At 44.3% G+C, this 14,246-nt stretch overlaps 1 protein-coding gene across 4 annotated transcripts in view; it reads right to left on the bottom strand.

Annotated features, from left to right (window-relative positions):
* PLCE1 (phospholipase C epsilon 1) overlaps positions 1–10,792 on the bottom strand; it is a 144,735-nt gene extending 133,943 nt beyond the window's left edge. Inside the window, exon 1 of one of the 4 annotated variants that reach the window (XM_032445621.1) lies at positions 10,677–10,792. The gene's annotated coding sequence lies outside the window, so the exon portion shown is untranslated. The other 3 variants (XM_032445620.1, XM_015867102.2, XM_032445622.1) reach the window with 3 other exon arrangements.
* Between the last annotated feature and the right edge of the window lie 3,454 nt (positions 10,793–14,246).

Consider the following 14,246-nt stretch of genomic DNA (forward strand, 5'->3'; position numbering starts at 1 on the left):
TGACTCATCTTTTAAACTGTATCCTGAGCTCTTAGAGTGACAGCCTAACAAACAGAAAAAGAGCAGTGCAGAGCTTTATCAGATCACAATCCTGATACTCTGAGTGCAGCACTATTATTTTGCGTCAGATATGAACCTCCACGCCACTGCTTTGGTTACTTCCTGTCATTTAATAATACATATAAGCACAGAACATATTTAGCAATAAATTTCAGAAATTATCACTGTACAATTCAATATTCTGATTTTTAACATCTTAGATAAAAGTTGGGTAATAATGAATTATCATTTTTAAATGTACCTGTATATATTAAAATAAGCCTAAACTTCACTGATGATTTCCTTTTCTCTTCATATTCATACTCCATCTGACATGATCTTATATTGCTACGCACCATTTAATGCGCCATCAGATTATCTGGATACTGAAAGTTTTAAAGCTCTGTGTGTAAGAAAACATACTGGAGCTGCCCACACTTCAGCACACAATCAGACTAGATAACGAAAATATCTTTCAGTTATACATTTACATGCACATCAAATACTCTTAAAAACAAAGTAAGATTTAGTAGAAACGGTAACAGAATCAAACAACATTAAAAAAAAAAAAGCAACAAACCAAACCCACCATAATATCAGTGCAGAGATAGCATTTTATAATGATATGTTGAGACTAACTAGAAAAAGAAATACTGTCACACCAATATCACGAGAGAAAGAACAGATTGAGCCATATGAGTTCACTGCAAATGACAGCTGTTTTCCTGGGGGCTTTGGGCCACATCTAGCAAGAAAGAGACTGACAAATTCTACCAAGATTAGCTCAGAGAATCAACATGTGCGAAACCCGTACGAAGAAAGATCAGAGCTTCCCTTTTCTGTTGATGGAGGAAGGGCCCCAGATTTCTTGCTTTTCTGGCAAGTAAAGGGAATGCAGCCAACTTTATTTGCATTTGCTGGCCAAGAGCTGAGACAGTTTCTGTCTCAATTCAAACTTGAAAACCTTTACTGGGATGCATATGGTTGCTAATGGAACAGAGCTTTACTGTAAGCACGATGAGTAATGTGGGAAAAACATGAGACTACCAGGTAGAGGCTATCAGGATTTTGACCTGATTAAATCAATAATCTAAATGCCCCAGAAATGTTTAAAATAATTTTGGTAAATGTAAGTTAGAACTGTTTTTATTCTTTTTTCTTAATGGCTTTCTGCTCTTCTCAGTGGCGTCCTTAGAGCTTGAGAAAACAGAAAAGCCGACAGAAGACTGAGAATGGCATTATGAAACAAAGGAAAAGTAATCAGAGCACCACATCAAGTCAGGGGAAGGCACATAAGTTTAAAGTAAAGAATGAGTCACATACAAATTAGAAACTTTATTGGCCATTATAATTCAAATGCTGTTATACCAAATAGTTTTTCCTTGCTTACCTTCCTCAAAATTTTTCTACAGCTCTCCCACTAACTTGTAAAACAAACCCAAGCAGCTTTCTACAAAGCACTCAACTGAGACACAGGTCAGGGCTACACAGAAGCTGTTACACGGGATGGTACTGTGCTGCACCGGATGGTAACTGCTGTATGTTATCTTCTGGCCTCAGAATTATTAGCCTTAAGAACAAGTTTTATGTACCTATCCAATTTGAGACAACTGCCCACTAAGGTTAAACATTATCACCTTGCACAACAAAATAAACAGTAGGAGAAACAAAAATATCGTGGGGGACACAGGCATGGAGGCAGCTTTTGCCAAATCAGAATGACATTTCTAAATTTTAAGAGAACACACAAATATTGCCCTTCTGGTGGGCGGCCACAAAGACTCCCAGAAAAGCCACTGCTTTTTCCTTTCATAGGAAACTATGCCTCAGGTAACAAAACTCAAAACGTATCTAACAAACTGGATTCTGCAAAAGAATTCAGGCAGGCAGAGTAGCCTATACAGCCATTTGAAAGATGTTACTGCATATTTTAACGCTGACCTGTTTTATGGCCTGCTGTCCAGGGAATTGTTTATTTCTGCAAACCACTACCGAACCTGGCCTGCAAATCAAGAATCACAGTTCAAATTGTATGGAGAATTAATTTCTACCCAGACTTCACAGTATCGTTAATTCCTACAGTCACGTACTGAGCCTTGGAAAACACACCACTTTTCTAGATGTCCCTAGTCATACTGCTGTATAATTACTTGTATTCTTTACAGTCTTTAAAAATAAAACATTTAGCTATGGAAACAACAGGAAAATTGGAATAATGGCAAGGTTTCACATTTATTATCTTTAATCCAAACTAACTTCAGAGGAGCAGGGAGGAAAACGATTTGGAAGTCAGTGCATTAACCGTTGGTGCTGCTAACACAGTTTCCATAATGAAACCAACAGCCCTAGAATGGACTTGATTGGAGTGTCTAAAAAAAAAAAAAAACCACAACAATGAAATTCAACTGCAAGCATTATTCGCTGACTAGTATCGCAGATTACCCTCATAATTCTACCAAAGAAATCTAAAATTTTACCATTTCCTGATCCTGGAGAAGTGGAATAGGTCCACATACATTCTAAATTGCTGCTGATTTCCAGGATATTTCTATTGCCTTATAGAAATTAAAATAAAAAGATCTCATATCTTTCTCAGTTGATAATACACCTCCTATTACACAGGATATCACACAGTTTTAAGATATAAGGTTTACAGTTGTAATTGTACAATTGTAAAGTTGACAGATAACCAGAGGTTATGTAGAAAAGAAGATAAACAACAAATGCTCACCAATGCCAAGGCTCACTGCAAAACTCCACACAGGAGCAATCTCCAGAAAGAGATCCTGCCTTAGTGGTGGAAAGCCCTTAAAGTAGATCTATGAGAGGTGGAGCCAAGCTCCACCCCTACCATGAATTACCTTCACCTGTGCTCCCACAGCTGACCCATCGTTTGCATCACGTGGTTAACCAGAGGTTCAGGCTGTGATCAACAACTTCCCATACAAAGGGAGTTATAAAATTTGCTGCACAAGCATAAACACAACAAGCAAAACAGTTTCACCTCAAAAGCTGATAGCTGAGTTACACACAAATTGAGGTAAAACTAAAACATTTGCTATAGCTCAGAATTGTTGGAACGAAAATTCCAGCAGACCACTAGACAAATATTACATTTAATAACTTAGACTCATAAGACCTTCTTACCCCTGGCCCTAAACTAACATTTTATAAGAAGTATGTTCTGTCTCCATAACAAATCCTAAATGTTTCCATTACTATATATATATAGGCAGTATCAAGTTTTAACTGTGCAACTAGATTGGTAGCTGACAATACTTGCTCCACACTAACAGGAAGGAACAGTATTAACTTGATACTGTTATTGTATAGCAGAACTAGCCATCAAATCTCGATTTTTAATGAATGTAACATTCTGGTACGAGGGTTATATGGATGTACTCAACTTACATCTGGTTTCAGGAAAGCTAGATGAGAATGGAATCAATTGAGCAGTACACTCCAGGATTCAACTGTGCTCCCAAACAAGTTTCAACTCTACATCTTCACCTATAAATGTTTTCTGGATAAGTATCAAGAAGGAAGTTTGTCTTAAGTAAAATGGACCCTTCTCCTTAAATTCCTATGCCTTAAAATAAATAAAATAAAAATCAATGAATATTTTTTGTTTCAAACCCTGCAGTGGGATCCTGAAATACTATCTCTGAAATCTGTTTTAACAGGGGGACCAAAAGGTAATTGGATAGCAAAAACTGCTTTTATACACATCGTATTCCTGCCAACATGGAATAAGTAATGCAATAAAAACAGCAGCATCTAATGTTGGATGCTGGCATGGATTTGTGCTAAACTAATACAATTTCTAACAGAGGCTGGAAGAATCCAACCAGAAATACCTTGACAGACATAGCACAGACTCAAGGTTTACACATGCTTAGAAGAATTGCAAAAGTCATAAAGTTGACCTAACATAAAATCAGGAAACTTTTTGACTCAAATAAAAGAGTGACTGACTGTATGATTCTTTGAATCTATGATTCTATGACATTTCAAATATGAGGTAAAAGCTGATACTTTTAAAACTGATTGATTAACTGAATTATAACATCTTTACACTAACCGTTCTATAACTTCATCTGTAACAGAGGCATATCCCACAAGCCATTCACCTGAAACACAGGAAGGTTTGCAGGATTCTAGAACATGGTAGAGAAAAGCCCATGCTTTCAAAATTATGGGAGGGAAAGCACTTTTAGGTATGCGTCAGGTATACAGACAGTTATACAGTTTTCATGCCTAGGAAAGAAAAACCTGTCCAATTTTCCTGTCTCAATAAATTACAATAATACAATAATTTTCAGAAATGCTGCAGCCTCTTTACAGTGGGGGAAAGGCAAAGCAGAGCTGCTGGGCTGGATGAGATGCTGACAAATCTGTGGGGAGAATGGGAGCAGGGCTGCTAAGTGACATACTTGTTGGATGTGTGGTGAGCCATGTCAGATCAGATCCCTTCTTTGTACACAGCTTCTGCAGTAACACAAGCGTATGCCCGCTGAGGCATGGGTCACGGAAACACACCCTGAAAACAGAGGTATTCATCACTTCATGCACTTGAACTTACACTGCAGGAACTGACAGTGTTTAACCACTGAATTTTCTCTTGTGGAAAGCAATCTGTGACTCATCACAGCCTGAGGTACAACTGGCAATATACTAATACCACATGCTGTTATGTCAAACCAAAAGTACCGAGAATAAAAGAATCAATGGGTGTCACTCTACACTAGTATCAACCACACCTGAGTAGCATCTGCTTAAAAGGACTCATGATTTGGCACCATGGAGAAACTGGAAAGCATGCAGAACAGAAGCAAAATCTGAAACTGGAGGGATTACTGGTGTGCAGGGAGCCCTGAGCAACACTTTTTAGAAGTGCCCTCCGTATCTCACAAGGAGAACAGATCGTTTTGAAAACAAGCAAAAGGAAAACAAAATCAAACACACAGTTATGGAACTAAACCACTGAGTCTACATACTGCATACCGGTACGCTTCAGGACCATTCAGAAGATTAGTATGTTTGATTTGGATGATAATTGCAGAATTGTTATACAACAACAGACTATGACACAGCAATAGCTATTTGACAAATTCATTCTATGAAAATGAAGTAAATAAAGAAAAAGCCCTACAATTTGTCTCATCTATTTAAATTACTCAGGCTACTGGCGTTGTGTAATGTCTCTAAGCAGGACAGTCTGGAGGTTTTAGTTAATGACACGTGTTGATGTCATTTTTTAGTATGTTTCTTCGTACTTATCTACTGTGATTATTGAGAGAACATCACCACCTTCACCACCATCACAGACTCCTTGTTTATGTTCTGCTGACTTTAAGCACAGAATAAGAACCAATGTATATTCAAACCAGCTACAGCAGCAACATCTTGAGTGCGCATTCAGTTTAAAATATTTCCATCACAAGCAGCTGTATGTTTGATTTTATAGCACCTACTTCTACTGCCTCTTCCATAAACTCACTTCTAAGAAGTAAAAAAGAAACGGTGTAATGGGAACAAAGCAAAGGTAATTATGTAAGGTTCTCTGCCTCTTGTATGCCCACTTTGTTCTCTGGGGAAAACATGCAAACAACAGACCATTCACAAAAGTATCAGCTGCAGTGAAAAATTTCAAGGGCTCTGAAGGAGCCTCACTAAGAAGTATTTTCCATCCAAAAAATGCAAAGTACCGCAATATGAACGAGTTCAAGAAGCATTATCTGCCTGGCACTGTTAACACCTCTGCCAGGTGCCACACATTAACAGAAAAGCAGCCCACAGCATAGCTCATGAGTGGCCACGAGTTACAGAAGGGAACTGGGAGACAGGTTTGGCCCACCAGCCTCCTGCAATAACTCAGGCACACGCAGGGTGAGCAGAGACCTGCACTATACATGAGGAACACCACAGTATAGTTTCCCACAGCTTTCAGAAGGAACAGAGGTTTTCACAGAAGATCAATTATACTAAAAAATCATCAGAAGTGTGAAATTTAGTTACTAAAAGTTTATAAAGATATCAACCAGTTCTTGGAAATTTATGCCCGCTGACAAAATAATTGGATTATAAATGTACTAAAATAACAACTATAATATATATTTATGCATGAATTGAAGAACTAACTGGTTAGAAATACATCTTTGACAAGTGTTGAAAGCATGAACGCTACATGAAACAAGACCAAAAACAGAACATCATCTTCAGAAGGCAATTCATCCTGGATATTAAAACATGGGGTCTTCTTTTTCCCCTCCAGTTTGGTAGGTAGCAGTAATCCAAAATCAACCACAGCAGTCCTGAGGGAACTTAAAAGGAGGCATTTGCAACAAGGAAGTTCTGCAAGAGGAAACCTACAGGTTGCTCTTTAACATGAATCGTTGGCATCCGAGAAAGCAGCAGCTCCTCAGCTGCATGACCCTTGTTAATCTCACCGCATTCCAAAGGGAAACCAAGCTCAATTAATGCTGCTGAAAGATACCCACACTGCTACAAAAAGAAAGTCACCTACTCCAAGCAACAGAGCTTTGTATTTGGAATAAAGGAATGCATTATTAAAAAGTTAGAAAGAAGATGCAGTGTAACGAAAACCTCAAATGCCAGAGATCACAGCGGCAGCATTCTTGCTGTATGCTGCAGCACAGATGCAGAAAAATACTGTGGGAGGAGAGGTCTCACATCAGAGCATTGTCTGAAACTACAGACAGCAAGGTCCCACTACACAAGGCAAGGTCAATGCAACTGGAGACTCATCTGTTTAAGAAAACATACTATTATTAGATGCCAGTTATGCAGCACTTGTGCATACTAATAGAATAAAAGCATTACGCCAAAAATAAATGTTTTGAAATGGTAGCTCTGCCTTTACACTCCACTTTCTCTGTCCCATTTAAAAAATAAAATAAAACTGAATATGAACAATCAAAAATGAAACGTCCTGGTATTTTCAGTTTCTTTAGTTACTTATAAAGTGGTATAGCAAGTAAAAAATCTAATGATACATTCAGTTTTTAGAAATGCACTGTTCCATTTAAACTGTTGTACCACATTATTAATTACTGATAGCAGTGTAAAATAAAAAGTATCCCAGAGCTGACAGCATATTTAACCTACGAAGTTGTGCCTCAGACTACTGGGGGCGGAAGATGACAGTCTGTATACAGCCCTGCAGAGCACACCTCTCTGCTTCAAAGTTCTACTGGGCTCCGTGAGAATTTAAGCTGTCACAGAGGCCAGCGCTACCTGGGGCTCTGTCTCCAACAGCCTGTAAATCTGAGAGCTGTGGGGGAACCAAAAGGAAGGGTACTTCTGGGGAACAGAGCACAGCACTGAGCTCAGGGCTTCCCGCTCAGATAGCGTACCCATTTTCAGCAACCAATGGCAAACAGACACAGCACTGGAACGTGTGGATTATTTATGAATGACCAGGCAGTTAAGAAGAGAGTATTGTGGATGGCCTAGTTTAGAATCGGTGACGTTCATTACATTTTGTACAAATATGTCAGCACAACAGAGTGTATGAGACCACTAAGGAAAGGTGCTCCTCCCACAGTGATGTATCTACAAATTAATTCCAATGTTTCAAGTAAGATAAAAATTCCTTAACTCGAGAACAAGGCTGGAGGTGTGTGGGAGGGTGGGGGGCATAGGGGGACATATATACAAGAGCTCCCAACACCACCATCACCGCTTCACCCTCAACTCTTAAACACAAATCTCAGTTCACTAGATAGAAGTTTTGCTCAAAAATGAGAGAGTGAAATATGACCAATCTCTGGCATAACCTCCACTGTGGAAACCCCACCCATGAGCAGACACATGCACAGGTCTGCCAAGACAAACAGAGCAGAATGCAGAGTAAGCGGCACTGCTCTCCTGCAGCACGCACTCCGCCACGCAGGTCCCCCAGTACATGTGTGGCAGCTCCCTGCTAAAGGCGATTAAAGGCAGCTCAAGAAAGGTCCAAATTAACCTAAGGAAAACCATGGATTTCAAGCTGGCACGCTAATAACAACCTTCTTTGCCAAAGCCACGATGAAAAGCGTTATTTAAGAATTAATCAGGCTGCATACTAAAGGTATGGCCACCTTTCAACAGGGCGTGCTGAAATGAGACCATGAGTGGCTGCACAGCCAGCAGGTGAGGCAGCATGTCTGCCCATGTTGGAGCTGCGGGATTCATTCCCATGGGAGTCACCCAAATTTTCCAATAGTATACAAACCAAAAAGTGAATTACTGCTAATAGTACCACTATTGTCATTTATAGTTTAGAGACTGAAGTCATAAACCAGTATCCATGTTGTAGTTGGTGCCGAACAACAGAGAACTGAAAAACAGACCTTGTTCCAAACCTATTGTCTTTAAGATTATCATCTTTCCAACTAATAAAGAACTCCTGTAAACTTGCAGGTAAGCCCAGCTGAATAAAACAAATCACCTTTAACAATCTGCAATGAAAAATCCCTATGCAAATCATGGACACAGCTTCATTACTTCATTACTTCCTGCCTCCTTTATAAGTCAGCTCTTTTTTTTTTTAAATTTCAGATCCAAGAACTATTGCTAAATTACAGCTGTTCTTCTCCAAAAGAGCTGCTATCTCAAGCTAGAGCCATTGTAGCATCATCACTATCCCTCATGAACACACCTCTTCTATTCTGGATTTTGGCGCAGGTTTTAGTCACTGGATCCCAATATTTATATTCCTCTTAAACACAAGAGTCCCTTGACACAACAAATACTTTCTTCTGCAGATTCTTACAAGCAGGCATCAAATTACTTTGCACAATCTTAAAACAGAGAATTTCTTTTCCACATCTTAGAAATGTCCCAAACCTCCAGTTACCTCATCTGCTCTTTTATGACCATGTTCTATAACTTCCAATAGGTAAAGTTTTCAGAAGCTTCTTATTCTGTAGCGGCACTTCCACCTTTCTCAAACTTAAGAGTTTGACCTCACTTTCTTTTTTCTTTAGCAGCTGGTCAGAATCCTGGTGTAACACACTTGTATCAGTCACTATACATCCCATTGAATCAATGTCAACGGACGGACAGGAACCGCACCCTGAGGCCACAAAGAGTTTTAAGAACCAACTTTGTAGCACGTGTGAAAACAGAAAGGAGCTCATTACTACGCACCAGATTAATACCTCCGAGCAACGGCAGAACACGAATAAACTGCCTGCATGGCTAAGAACGACTTCAGCAAATCTTCACTACCTTGTGCACAGACTGGATGCGATCCTTCATGACTTGGGAATTTCTGCATTATTTTACTGGCCACTCAAAACAACGAAGCATTTCCTAACACGCAGAACACAACCATCTGTTTCTGGTTTCGCCTCGCCTGATTGCTCCCAGATCTGCTCAGGTGTTGTACCAATCACACACCACTTGTTTGCTTCTAACTTTCACAGGACGAGGTAGCAGGGATCACGACTGTTATCTGTGTGTGGAAGCGTGACTTAAACCACACGTCGGGGCTGCTCTGCAGTTATGGCTACTTGGCTCTTCCACGCACAACTGGTGGTTTCTCTGAGCCCCTTTCAAACACAGGAGTACATAAAACGGACGGGACTCAAATACTTAGCAAACTTTTGTCACACAAACACAACAGCAGGCTTAGTTCTGCTCTTCACACGAGCGCCTCACCAAATAAACAACAAACATTCGACTGTTCTTAGAAGCACAGCGGACTTTCTATTCATTTCTGTACCGTTCTCGCCAGCTCTTGTACCTCCTTTTAGCAGAGTTCGGTGCCACCTCCGCACCACCTGTGCAGGTGGCATCCCAGCAGCGCGCGGAGCCGAAACGCAGCGCAGGCAGCACCCCGTTACTGGTGCACAGACACCGCGCTGTCCCGCACCGCCCGCAGCAGTTCGTGCAGCCCCGAGGCAGGAGGAACACCGCAGCGCACAGCCCCGGTCCCGGGTAGCAGTCACAACGGGCAAACCCCCCCTAAAAATTAAAACGGAAGTCGCGGGGGGAACCGTAACGATTAAGGGCTGTAGGATGAGGGCGGCCCGCCCCAGGCTGCTGCTGTATGGGGTTCCCTCGAGCACCCCCGGCGGAGGGAGGGGATCCCGGAGCGGTGCGATAGCGGGGCCGGGAACATGGCCGAAAGCGGGGCGGGCAGGGCACGCACCTCTCAGCACAGCCCCGGCATCCTCTTCTTCCTCCCGGGACCGCCGGGGACTCCAGCCGTGTTCCCCAGCGCAGCTTTGCCGGACGGGGCCGCCCCCGCCGCTGCCCGGGTCGGCGGAGCGAGCAGAGCGCCTACCGCGGCGGGACGGGGGCGGGGGATGCGGGTGCGGACCGCCCCGCCGGGTCGGCGGAGGAGGGACAGAGCGAGGAGGGACAGAGCGAGGAGGATGGCGCTCGGGGCAGCCGATTTGGCCTCCGGGAGGGATCCCCAGGGGGAGGAGGTTCAGCCGGGATCTCCTCGCACTTTCCGCCGCGACGGACCGCGAGCGGCGTCCGTGCATCGGCTGCTCCGCCCGGCACAGCCTCGCGCCTCCTGCGGGCACCGCGCAGCAGCGGCACCGCGCTACTCGTTGAGCGCCGCGCACAGCGCATCCTTGCGGCCGGGACGCCCCCCCGCTCCCCGCAAGTCCCGGCCCTACCTCTCGCCTCGGCTCCCGCCGCTCACGGGCCACTGGGTCACGGCTCCGGCCGTGCGACCGCGCGGGGCGGGAGCAGCGCGGCGCCATCGGCTCTGGGCCCTGGGGCGGGGGCCGCGTGTCTCATCGCATCGGAATGCGGCGCGCGCCCCTCGCCCCCCGCAGCCCCCGCCCGGCAGCAGCAACAGCAGCAGCAACAGCAGCAGCGCTCGCGGCGCTCTGTTGCTTTTTGCGTTCCCCCCCTCGCCTGCTCGGTGCCGCTGCCCCCTGAGCAGCGCGAGCGGTGCGAGTAAGGGCTGCGTTCGGGGCCGCTTCGGGAGCGGGCGCTGCCCCCGTTCCGTTCCGTTCCGTGCTTCGGGAGCGGGCGCTGCCCCCGTTCCGTTCCGTTCCGTGCCCCGCGGATCATTGGGGCGGGGGCTGATCGGCCGCCATCCGCACCGAGGAGCAGCGCGGCACGGTCTGCCCCGTCGCGCGTCTGCACGCGTGGGCTGTTCCGCTCGGTGTGAAAAGTGTCAGAAAGTTTCGTTCTGCAGGAAGCATTCTCACTTATTTTTTTTTTTCTACGAGACAAAAGGCGTTCTCAGATAACGAAGTTTTACTTCGGCCGCTTTTACACCGCTCTCACCGACCCCCGTAGCCAAGCCGTGTGTATTCCGTGTCCCGGCACGGCGCCGTGCAGCCCGCAGCTCACACGCCGGCAGCTCTTCGCTGCTCCCCAAGGGAAGCGCAAACCCGAAGGCCAAAGGCGAAGTGCCGCTGTGTGCTGCGCGTTACCTCCGAGGCGTCATTGCCCTGAGAAGGTAATGCAGCGCTGGAAGAAATGTGCCCAGACGTCGACTAAATGGTGCGCTGAAAGCCTGCAGAAGTTACCTACTTTCAAAATGTGCATTGTTTTTCCTAACAAGGTTTGCCAGACACAGCATCACTGTACTTGCTGCCTGGCTAAAGGTGTGCTGTTCAGTTTTATTCCCTCCTCACTCTGTGGGTGCTGCTGCTGATGATGAAGGAGATAAAACACTGATACACAGCACTGCCGTGCCGTGCCGTCCAAATCAGGCATTGCTTGGGAGGTGAGAGACTGCTAATCTGAGCTAAATCTGTTAGTTAATGGCCTGATAGTGATTGGACAAGGGGAGGAGTGCCTTTAAACTTAGGCTAGGTGTTAGGAGGAAATTTGTACTCAGAGGGAGGTGAGGCTCTAGGACTGCTGTTCAGAGCTGTGGGTGCCCCATCCCTGGAGGCACTCAGCCACGTTATATGGGGCCCTGGGCCCTCATCTGGTAGGGGGCACCAGCCCGTGCCAGGGGGTTAGAGCTGGATGGGCTTGGAGGTCACTTTCATACCAAGCCATTCCGTGATTAACTGTTAACATTAATCGGCCTTTACTGAAACACAGCACGTGTTGGCTGAAACCTGGCTATTGAAAAAACCCGCAGCCTGCCCCTCACTACCATCGGTGTGATCTGTATATTTTTCATGTATTCTTTTAGCATACTGAATGTTGACCCAAACTAAGGTCAGTTATTGATACTTCATGTATTCTCAGTGCTGGAGGCACAGTTGCCCTTTAGAACTGACCGTGCAATGTATTTTCTGCACTACAGCAGTGGGAGTGAATTATCCCCTGAACACACAGGCAGCAGGAACCTTTCCATGGGAACTTTTTCTAGTTTCTCTCTGCTTTTCCAGTTGTTTTTGAAAGTGCAGGAAAGTTATTATCATATTATTCCAGTGGAAAAAAACATCTATATTATTTTTCCTTCACAATGTGTTGGCATTTTTTTTCTCAGCTTGCAAAACTCCACCAGTAAAAGGTGTACTGCACTGAGAGGAAAGTGATACATTTTGCAGAGAGGAAAATTTGGAGAAGTCACCACATCCATGACTCAACAAAGGATTAAGGCGAGCCTGTGACCTGAGCACACAGCAGTGGGGTCCATAGCACACTCTAGCAATGTTGCCTTTGGGATCTCTTTCTAAGCTCCCAACCTGTTCCATGTGCACCACAGCATCATTTATTAGCGTAACCAAAACCCACCTAACTGTGAGAATAAGGCAGATAGTACAGGTACTCTGCACCAAACACCCAGATGCTTCTTTTAGTGCTGTAGGGAAGGTGTTACCACCATGGTTTTGGGGCTGTCCCTTCCCAGGTGTCCCCATGCAAACAACAGTTCTGAAGCTGCACCCTTGTAGTGCACCATGGACTAAGCAGAACTGAAACATGAAGAAATGATGTGCCTAGATATTCCTAACAAATGTATGTTATTACTTAGCTTTTAATGTGACTTCTTTCTTTGAGGACAAGTTCGAAATCCCACGTAGATCACACTCAGGAAGCTGAGTGTGCAGCGCAGAGCTGAGGCACGCCATCTTCTTTACATTCCATCTGAGTGTGCAGCCCTCCAGGTGCTGCAGGCAGATCTCCCCAGGATGATCCAGCTTTGCAGGAGGGAACGTTCATCTGCCTGTCCTCAGTGCTGTGCTGAACTAATGGCTTTTTCCTGCACTGGAATGGGATTGTGGAGCATAGCTCCTTCTTAACCTTCTCAGCCAACCAAAAATTGCTGTAAAGAATGCATAAGTTTGCCTTTTTCTCCTGTACTTCAGATCCCACCAGCTCTCTGTGAGAAGTGGCTGCCATTGGTCATGCAGTGCCTTGCTCTAGCAGATACAGAACAGCACATTGCTGCAGGTCATCATGTGGGTGGATCCCAGCAGTGCCAAGTATCAAACAGCCCCAGTTTGGGTTAAAAAATTAGTTAAACTTCAAAGTGATGCATAACCATTAAATTCCACGCATCCCTGTGAAGTGTTATTTGCTTTATGCAATGGGGGATCCAAAGCTGTGTGAGCTGACTTGGGCAATCCTGCTAACATCAGGGAGAAGAAGCAGTACAGCACTGGGACCCATGCCTAGAACCTGAAGTGTCATGTATCAAGAGGTATTTTGTCTTTAATTGTGGTATTCTGTAATAATATTTGCAAACAAATGATTTAACAAATTACATAAAACATACAAAATATGCTTTTAATTAAAATAAAATAAAGACCCAAAGGTTTTTCCTCAGGCTTTGCTCCAAAATTCACCCTTCAGCCAGGACTGCAGACAAGCACGCACACGTGTGCACGCAAACAAATTCTGAAAGTAAATTAGAAACACATGAAAACGGGGACTGTCTTCTTAACTGTGCTCTGCTTTCAGTACAGCCAAACTGCTGGTGATTTGCTGATGGAGGAGCACGCAGGCCTTATCTGCACAGTGCTCTTCCCTCCCTCCAGCCTGGTTCCCCTGCATAAGGCACAGTCCCGTCTGAGTCAGGAGGTGGCTGCCCAGCAGAAGAGCCTTTGTGGAATAATGCTGTCCATTAAAACAACTATTACTTAGTGAAAGCCTGCTTTTGGAACTATTTTATTGCGATCGCAAGACAAATGATCAGAATCTGTGTCATTTCTTTACTAATACATAGCAATGAATGTACACAAGACAAAATACCTGAATTTCAGCATCTGCTTTTACATGATGAACTCTGGGCTGGAGATTCCTGGTGTGACTACGTTAAAGGCTCAATG

The sequence above is a fragment of the Coturnix japonica genome, chromosome 6 (genome assembly GCF_001577835.2).
Source record: "Coturnix japonica isolate 7356 chromosome 6, Coturnix japonica 2.1, whole genome shotgun sequence".
Lineage (NCBI taxonomy): Eukaryota > Metazoa > Chordata > Aves > Galliformes > Phasianidae > Coturnix > Coturnix japonica.